Genomic DNA, 10,014 nt, shown 5'->3' on the forward strand with positions numbered 1-10,014 from the left:
TGAGCTAGGTCCTTAAGATTCTGCATGAAAGGTGGACTAGCAGCCGAGTTGCACGGGAGAATGTGAAAATTGTTCATATGTAGTAAAAACCTGAGAAATCCGTCCGTTTTCGTCATTTGTTATCGAATCGACTTAAAGCCAGATCGTCACATTGGCCGCTCTTCTCTCTGAAACGGTTGTACTTATCGTCTGCAAAGCTACGTCGCGTACTGCGGTATGCTGAGACACTAAAAGCACCATAGTAGAACACAGATCAAGCTTCTAAGTTGATGTAATAGCCAGTAAGAAGTAGTACAATTCAAGTTTTAGGTATTGAATATTGACCTTTTAGCTGGCTTTCGTGCCTTGGACATGAGCTAGGACTTTAAGATTCTGCATAAAAGGAGGACTAGCAGCAGAGTTGCACGGGAGAATGTGAAAAGTGTTCATATGTAGTAAAAACCTGAGAAATCCGTCCGTTTTCGTCATTTGTTATCTAATCGACTTAAAGCCAGATCGTCACATTGGCCGCTCTTCTCTCTGAAACGGTTGTACATATCGTCTGCAAAGCTATGTCGCGTGCAGCGGTATGTGGAGACACTAAAATCACCATAGTAGAACACAGATGAAGCATCTAGGTTGATGTAATAGCCAGTAAGAAGTAGTACAATTCAAGTTTTAGGAATCGATTATTGACTTTTAAGCTGGCTTTGGTGCCTTGGACATGAGCTAGGACCTTAAGATTCTGCATGAAAGGAGGACTAGCAGCCGAGTTGCACGGGAGAATGTGAAAAGTGTTCATATGTAGTAAAAACCTGAGAAATCCGTCCGTTTTCGTCATTTGTTAGCGAATTGACTTAAAGCCAGATCGTCACATTGGCCGCTCTTCTCTCTGAAACGGTTGTGCTTATCGTCTGCAAAGCTATGTCGCGTGTTGCCGTAGGCGGAAACAGGAAAAGCACCATAGTAGAACACAGATGAAGCTTCTAAGTTGATGTAATAGCCAGTAAGAAGTAGTCCAATTCAAGATTTTTGTATCGATTATTGACTTTTTAGCTGGCTTTCGTGCCTTGGACATGAGCTAAGACTTTAAGATTCTGCATAAAAGGAGGACTAGCAGTCCAGTTGCACGGGAGAATGTGAAAAGTGTTCATATGTAGTAAAAACCTGAGAAATCCGTCCGTTTTCGTCATTTGTTATCGAATCGACTTAAAGCCAGATCGTCACATTGGCCGCTCTTCTCTCTGAAACGGTTGTACTTATCGTCTGCAAAACTATGTCGCGTGCTGCGGTATGCGGAGACACTAAAAGCACCATAGTAGAACACAGATGAAGCTTCTAAGTTGATGTAATACCCAGTAAGAAGTAGTACAATTCAAGTTTTAGGTATCGATTATTGACTTTTTAGCTGGCTTTGGTGCATTGGACATGAGCTAGGACCTTAATATTCTGCATGAAAGGTGGACTAGCAGCCGAGTTGCACGGGAGAATGTGAAAACTGTTCAAATGTAGTAAAAACCTGAGAAATCCGTCCTTTTTCGTCATTTGTTATCGAATCGACGTAAAGCCAGATCGTCACATTGGCCGCTCTTCTCTCTGAAACGGTTGTACTTACCGTCTGCAAAGCTATGTCACGTGTTGCCGTAGGCGGAAACAGGAAAAGCACCATAGTAGAACACAGACGAAGCTTCTAAGTTGATGTAATAGCCAGTAAGAAGTAGTACAATTCAAGTTTTAGGTATCGATTATTGACTTTTTAACTGGCTTTGGTGCCTTGGCCATGAGCTAGGACCTTGACATCCTGCATGAAAGGAGGACTAGCAGCCGAGTTGCACGGGAGAATGTGAAAAGTGTTCATATGTAGTAAAAACCTGAGAAATCCGTCCGTTTTCGTCATTTGTTATCGAATCGACTTAAAGCCAGATAGTCACATTGGCCGCTCTTCTCTCTGAAACGGTTGTACTTATCGTCTGCAAAACTATGTCGCATGCTGCGGTATGCGGAGACACTAAAATCACCATAGTAGAACACAGATGAAGCTTCTAAGTTGATGCAATAGCCAGTAAGAAGTAGAACAATTCAAGTTTTAGGTATCGATTATTGACTTTTTAGCTGTATTCGGTATCTTGGACATGAGCTAGGACCTTAAGATTCTGCATGAAAGGAGGACTAGCAGCCGAGTTGCACGGGAGAATGTGAATAGTGTTCATATGTAGTAATAACGTGAGAAATCCGTCCTTTTTCGTCATTTGTTATCGAATCGACTTAAAGCCAGATCGTCACATTGGCCGCTCTTCTCTCTGAAACAGTTGTGCTTATCGTCTGCAAAGCTATGTCGCGTGTTGCCGTTGGCGGAAACAGGAAAAGCACCATAGTAGAACACAGATGAAGCTTCTAAGTTGATGTAATAGCCAGTAAGAAGTAGTCCAATTCAAGATTTAGGAATCGTTTATTGACTTTTTAGCTGGCTTTCGTGAATTGGACATGAGCTAGGACTTTAAGATTCTGCATAAAAGGAGGACTAGCAGCCCAGTTGCACGGGAGAATGTGAAAAGTGTTCATATGTAGTAAAAACCTGAGAAATCCGTCCGTTTTCGTCATTTGTTATCGAATCGACTTAAAGCCAGATCGTCACATTGGCCGTCTTCTCTCTGAAACGGTTGTACTTATCGTCTGCAAAGCTAGGTCGCGTGCTGCGGTATGCTGAGACACTAAAAGCACCATAGTAGAACACAGATCAAGCTTCTAAGTTGATGTAATAGCAAGTAAGAAGTAGTACAATTCAAGTTTTAGGTACTGAATATTGTATTTTTAGCTGGCTTTGGTGCCTTGGACATGAGCTAGGACCTTAATATTCTGCATGAAAGGAGGACTGGCAGCCGAGTTGCACGGGAGAATGTGAAAAGTGTTCAAATTTAGTAAAAACCTGAGAAATACGTCCGTTTTCGTCATTTGTTATCGAATCGACTTAAAGCCAGATCGTCACATTGGCCGCTCTTCTCTCTGAAACAGTTGTGCTTATCGTCTGCAAAGCTATGTCGCGTGTTGCCGTTGGCGGAAACAGGAAAAGCACCATAGTAGAACACAGATGAAACTTCTAAGTTGATGTAATATCCAATAAGAAGTAGTACAATTCAAGTTTTAGGTATCGATTATTGACTTTTTAGCTGGCTTTGGTGCATTGGACATGAGCTAGGACCTTAAGATTTTGCATGAAACGTGGACTAGCAGCCGAGTTCCACGGGAGAATGTGAAAAGTGTTCATATGTAGTAAAAACCTGAGAAATCCGTCCGTTTTCGTCATTTGTTATCGAATCGACTTAAAGCCAGATCGTCACATTGGCCGCCCTTCTCTCTGAAACGGTTGTACTTATCGACTGCAAAACTATGTCGCGTGCTGCGGTATGCGGAGAAACTAAAAGCACCGTAGTAGAACACAGATGAAGCTTCTAAGTTGATGTGATAGCCAGTAAGAAGTAGTACAATTCAAGTTTTAGGTATTGAATATTGACCTTTTAGCTGGCTTTCGTGCCTTGGACATGAGCTAGGACTTTAAGATTCTGCATAAAAGGAGGACTAGCAGCAGAGTTGCACGGGAGAATGTGAAAAGTGTTCATATGTAGTAAAAACCTGAGAAATCCGTCCGTTTTCGTCATTTGTTATCGAATCGACTTAAAGCCAGATCGTCACATTGGCCGCTCTTCTCTCTGAAACGGTTGTACATATCGTCTGCAAAGCTATGTCGCGTGCAGCGGTATGTGGAGACACTAAAATCACCATAGTAGAACACAGATGAAGCATCTAAGTTGATGTAATAGCCAGTAAGAAGTAGTACAATTCAAGTTTTAGGAATCGATTATTGACTTTTAAGCTGGCTTTGGTGCCTTGGACATGAGCTAGGACCTTAAGATTCTGCATGAAAGGAGGAGTATCAGCCGAGTTGCACGGGAGAATGTGAAAAGTGTTCATATGTAGTAAAAACCTGAGAAATCCGTCCGTTTTCGTCATTTGTTATCGAATCGACATAAAGCCAGATCGTCACATTGGCCGCTCTTCTCTCTGAAACGGTTGTACTTATCGTCTGCAAAGCTATGTCGCGTGCTGCGGTGTGAGGAGACACTAAAAGCACCATAGTAGAACACAGATCAAGCTTCTAAGTTGATGTAATAGCCAGTAAGAAGTAGTACAATTCAAGTTATAGGTTTGAATATGGACCTTTTAGCTGGCTTTGGTGCCTTGGACATGAGCTAGGACCTTAAGATTCTGCATGAAAGGAGGACTAGCAGCCGAGTTGCACGGGAGAATGTGAAAAGTGTTCATATGTAGTAATAACCTGAGAAATCCGTCCTTTTTCGTCATTTGTTATCGAATCGACTTAAAGCCAGATCGTCACATTGGCCGCTCTTCTCTCTGAAACGGTTGTGCTTATCGTCTGCAAAGCTATGTCGCGTACTGCGGTATTCGGAGACACAAAAGCACCATAGTAGAACACAGATGAAGCTTCTAAGATGATGTAATAGCCAGTAAGAAGAAGTACAATTCAAGTATTAGGTATAGGTTATTGTCTTTTTAGCTGGCTTTGGTGCCATGGACATGAGCTAGGACCATAAGATTCTGCATGAAAGGAGGACTAGCAGCCGAGTTGCACGGGAGAATGTGAAAAGTGTTCATATGTAGTAAAAACCTGAGAAATCCGTCCGTTTTCGTCATCTGTTATCGAATCGACTTAAAGCCAGATCGTCACATTGGCCGCACTTCTCTCTGAAACGGTTGTACTTATCGTCTGCAAAGCTATGTCATGTGCTGCGGTATGCGGTGACACAAAATCACCACAGTAGAACACAGATGAAGCTTGTAAGTTGATGTAATAGCCAGTAAGAAGTAGTACAATTCAAGTTTTAGGTATTGATTATTGACTTTTTTGCTGGCTTTGGTGCCTTGGACATGAGCTAGGACCTTAAGATTCTGCATGAAAGGAGGACTAGCAGCCGAGTTGCACGGGAGAATGTGAAAAGTGTTCATATGTAGTAAAAACCTGAGAAATTCGTCCGTTTTCGTCATTTGTTATCGAATCGACTTAAAGCCAGATCGTCACATTGGCCGCTCTTCTCTCTGAAACGGTTGTACTTATCGTCTGCAAAGCTACGTCGCGTGCTGCGGTATGCGGAGACACTAAAATCACCTTAGTAGAACACAGATGAAGCTTCTAAGTTGATGCAATAGCCAGTAAGAAGTAGAACAATTCAAGTTTTAGGTATCGATTATTGACTTTTTAGCTGGCTTCGGTACCTTGGACATGAGCTAGGACCTTAAGATTCTGCATGAAAGGAGGACTAGCAGCCGAGTTGCACGTGAGAATGTGAAAAGTGTTCATATGTAGTAAAAACCTGAGAAATCCGTCCGTTTTCGTCATTTGTTATCGAATCGACTTAAAGCCAGATCGTCAAATTGGCCGCTCTTCTCTCTGAAACGGTTGTACTTATCGTCTGCAAAGCTATGTCGCGTGCAGCGGTATGTGGAGACACTAAAATCACCATAGTAGAACACAGATGAAGCATCTAAGTTGATGTAATAGCCAGTAAGAAGTAGTACAATTCAAGTTTAAGGAATCGATTATTGACTTTTATGCTGGCTTTGGTGCCTTGGACATGAGCTAGGCCCTTAAGATTCTGCATGAAAGGAGGACTAGCAGCCGAGTTGCACGGGAGAATGTGAAAAGTGGTCATATGTAGTAAAAACCTGAGAAATCCGTCCGTTTTCGTCATTTGTTATCGAATCGACGTAAAGCCAGATCGTCACATTGGCCGCTCTTCTCTCTGAAACGGTTGTACTTATCGTCTGCAAAGCTATGTCGCGTGCTGCGGTGTGAGGAGACACTAAAAGCACCATAGTAGAACACAGATCAAGCTTCTAAGTTGATGTAATAGCCAGTAAGAAGTAGTACAATTCAAGTTACAGGTATTGAATATGGACCTTTTAGCTGGCTTTGGTGCCTTGGACATAAGCTAGGACCTTAAGATTCTGCATGAAAGGAGGACTAGCAGCCGAGTTGCACGGGAGAATGTGAAAAGTGTTCATATGTAGTAATAACCTGAGAAATCCGTCCTTTTTCGTCATTTGTTATCGAATCGACTTAAAGCCAGATCGTCACATTGGACGCTCTTCTCTCTGAAACGGTTGTGCTTATCGTCTGCAAAGCTATGTCACGTGTTGCCGTAGGCGGAAACAGGAAAAGCACCATAGTAGAACACAGATGAAGCTTCTAAGTTGATGTAATAGCCAGTAAGAAGTAGTCCAATTCAAGTTTTAGGTATCGATTATTGACTTTTTAGCTGGCTTTCGTGCCTTGGACATGAGCTAGGGCTTTAAGATTCTGCATAAAAGAAGGACTAGCAGCCGAGTTGCACGGGAGAATGTGAAAAGTGTTCATATGTAGTATAAACCTGAGAAATCCGTCCGTTTTCGTCATTTGTTATCGAATCGACTTAAAACCAGATCGTCACATTGGCCGCACTTCTGTCTGAAAAGGTTGCACTCATCGTCTGCAAAGCTATGTTGCATGCTGCGGTATGCGGAGACACTAAAAGCACCATAGTAGAACACAGACGAAGCTTCTAAGTTGACGTAATAGCCGGTAAGATGTAGTCCAATTCAAGATTTACGTATCGATTATTGACTTTTTAACTGGCTTTGGTGCCTTGGACATGAGCTAGGACCTTGACATTCTGCATGAAAGGAGGACTAGCAGCCGAGTTGCACGGGAGAATGTGAAAATTGTTCATATGTAGTAAAAACCTGAGAAATCCGTCCGTTTTCGTCATTTGTTATCGAATCTACTTAAAGCCAGATGGCCACATAAGCCACTCTTCTCTCTGAAACGGTTGTACATATCGTCTGCAAAGCTATGTCGCGTGCAGCGGCATGTGGAGACACTAAAATCACCATAGTAGAACACAGATGAAGCATCTTAGTTGATGTAATAGCCAGTAAGAAGTAGTACAATTCAAGTTTTAGGAATCGATTATTGACTTTTTAGCTGGCTTTGGTGCCTTGGACATGAGGTAGGACCTTAAGATTCTGCATGAAAGGAGGACTAGCAGCAGAGTTGCACGGGAGAATGTGAAAAGTGTTCATATGTAGTAAAATCATGAGAAATCCGTCCGTTTTCGTCATTTGTTATCGAATCGACTTAAAGCCAGATCGTCACATTGGCCGCTCTTCTCTCTGAAACGGTTGTACTTATCGTCTGCAAACCTAAGTCGCGTGCTGCGGTATGCTAAGACACTAAAAGCACCATAGTAGAACACAGATCAAGTTTCTAAGTCGATGTAATAGCCAGTAAGAAGTAGCACAATTCAAGATTTAGGTAATGAATATGGAACTTTTAGCTGGATTTGGTGCCTTGGACAAGAGCTAGGACCTTGAGATTCTGACTGAAAGGAAGACTAGAAGTCGAGTTGCTCGGGAGAATGTGAAAAGTGTTCATATGTAGTATAAACCTGAGAAATCCGTCCGTTTTCGTCATTTGTTATCGAATCGACTTAAAACCAGATCGTCACATTGGCCGCACTTCTGTCTGAAAAGGTTGCACTCATCGTCTGCAAAGCTATGTTGCATGCTGCGGTATGCGGAGACACTAAAAGCACCATAGTAGAACACAGACGAAGCTTCTAAGTTGACGTAATAGCCGGTAAGATGTAGTCCAATTCAAGATTTACGTATCGATTATTGACTTTTTAACTGGCTTTGGTGCCTTGGACATGAGCTAGGACCTTGACATTCTGCATGAAAGGAGGACTAGCAGCCGAGTTGCACGGGAGAATGTGAAAATTGTTCATATGTAGTAAAAACCTGAGAAATCCGTCCGTTTTCGTCATTTGTTATCGAATCAACTTAAAGCCAGATGGCCACATAAGCCACTCTTCTCTCTGAAACGGTTGTACATATCGTCTGCAAAGCTATGTCGCGTGCAGCGGCATGCGGAGAAACTAAAAGCATCGTAGTAGAACACAGATGAAGCTTCTAAGTTGATGTAATAGCCAGTAAGAAGTAGTCCAATTAGAGTTTTAGGTATCGATTATTGACTTTTTAGCTGGCTTTGGTGCCTTGGAAATGAGCTAGGACTTTAAGATTCTGCATAAAAGGAGGACTAGCAGCCCAGTTGCACAGGAGAATGTCAAAAGTGTTCACATGTAGTAAGAACCTGAGACATCCGTCCGTTTTCGTCATTTGTTATCAATCGTTTTAAAGCCAGATCGTCACATTGGCCGCTCTTCTCTCTGAAACGGTTGTACTTATCGTCTGCAAAGCTATGTCGCGTGCTGTGGTATGCGGAGAAACTAAAAGCACCGTAGTAGAACACAGATGAAGCTTCTAAGTGGATGTAATAGCCAGTAAGAAGTAGTCCAATTCAAGTTTTAGGTATCGATTATTGACTTTTTAGCTGGCTTTGGTGCCTTGGACATGAGCTAGGACTTTAAGATTCTGCATAAAAGGAGGAATAGCAGCCCAGTTGCACAGGAGAATGTGAAAAGTGTTCACATGTAGTAAAAACCTGAGACATCCGTCAGTTTTCGTCATTTGTTATTCAATCGACTTAAAGCCAGATCGTCACATTGGCAGCTCTTCTCTCTGAAACCGTTGTACTTATCGTCTGCAAAGCTATGTCGCGTGCTGCGGTATGCGGAGAAACTAAAAGCACCGTAGTAGAACACAGATGAAGCTTCTAAGTGGATGTAATAGCCAGTAAGAAGTAGTACAATTCAAGTTTTAGGTATCGGTTATTGACTTTTTAGCTGGCTTTGGTGCCTTGGACATGAGCTAGGACCTTAAGATTCTGCATGAAAGGAGGACTAGCTGCCGAGTTGCACGGTAGAATGTGAGAAGTGTTCATATGTAGTAAAAACCTTAGAAATCCGTCCTTTTTCGTCATTTGTTATCGAATCGACATAAAGCCAGATAGTCACATTGGCCGCTCTTCTCTCTGAAACGGTTGTACTTATCGTCTGCAAAGCTATGTCGCGTGCTGCGGTATGCTGAGACACTAAAAGCACCATAGTAGAACACAGACCAAGGTTCTAAGTTGATGTAATAGCCAGTAAGAAGTAGTACAATTCAAGTTTTATGTATTGAATATGGATCTTTTAGCTGGCTTTGGTGCCTTGGACATGAGCTAGGACTTTAAGATTCTGCATAAAAGGAGGACTAGCAGCCCAGTTGCACGGGAGAATGTGAAAAGTGTACATATGTAGTAAAAACCTGAGAAATCCGTTTTCGTCATTTGTTATCGAATCGACTTAAAGCCAGATCGTCACATTGGCCGCTCTTCTCTCTGAAACGGTTGTACTTATCGTCTGCAAAGCTATGTCGCGTGCTGCAGTATGCGGAGACACTAAAATCACCATAGTACAACACAGATGAAGCTTCTAAGATGATGCAATAGCCAGTAAGAAGTAGAACAATTCAAGTTTTAGGTATCGATTATTGACTTTTTAGCTGGCTTTGGTGCCTTGGACATGAGCTAGGACCATTACATTCTGCATGAAAGAAGGACTAGCAGCCGAGTTGCACGGGAGACTGTGAAAAGTTTTCATATGTAGTAAAAACTTGAGAAATCCGTCCGTTTTCGTCATTTGTTATCGAATCGACTTAAAGCCAAATCGTCACATAGGCTACTCTTCTCTCTGAAACGGTTGTACTTATCGTCTGCAAAGCTATGTCGCGTGCTGCGGTATGCTGAGACACTAAAAGCACCTTAGTAGAACACAGATGAAGCTTCTAAGTTGATGTAATAGCCAGTAAGAAGTAGTACAATTCAAGTTTTAGGTATCGATTATTGACTTTTTAGCAGGCTTTGGTGCCTTGGACATGAGCTAGGACCTTAAGATTCTGCATGAAAGGAGGACTAGCAGCCGAGTTGCACGTGAGAATGTGAAAAGTGTTCATATGTAGTAAAAACCTGAGAAATCCGTCCGTTTTCGTCATTTGTTATCGATTCGACTTAAAGCCAGATCGACAAATTGGCCGCACTTCTCT

The sequence above is a fragment of the Schistocerca gregaria genome, unplaced genomic scaffold (assembly GCF_023897955.1).
Source record: "Schistocerca gregaria isolate iqSchGreg1 unplaced genomic scaffold, iqSchGreg1.2 ptg000079l, whole genome shotgun sequence".
Lineage (NCBI taxonomy): Eukaryota > Metazoa > Arthropoda > Insecta > Orthoptera > Acrididae > Schistocerca > Schistocerca gregaria.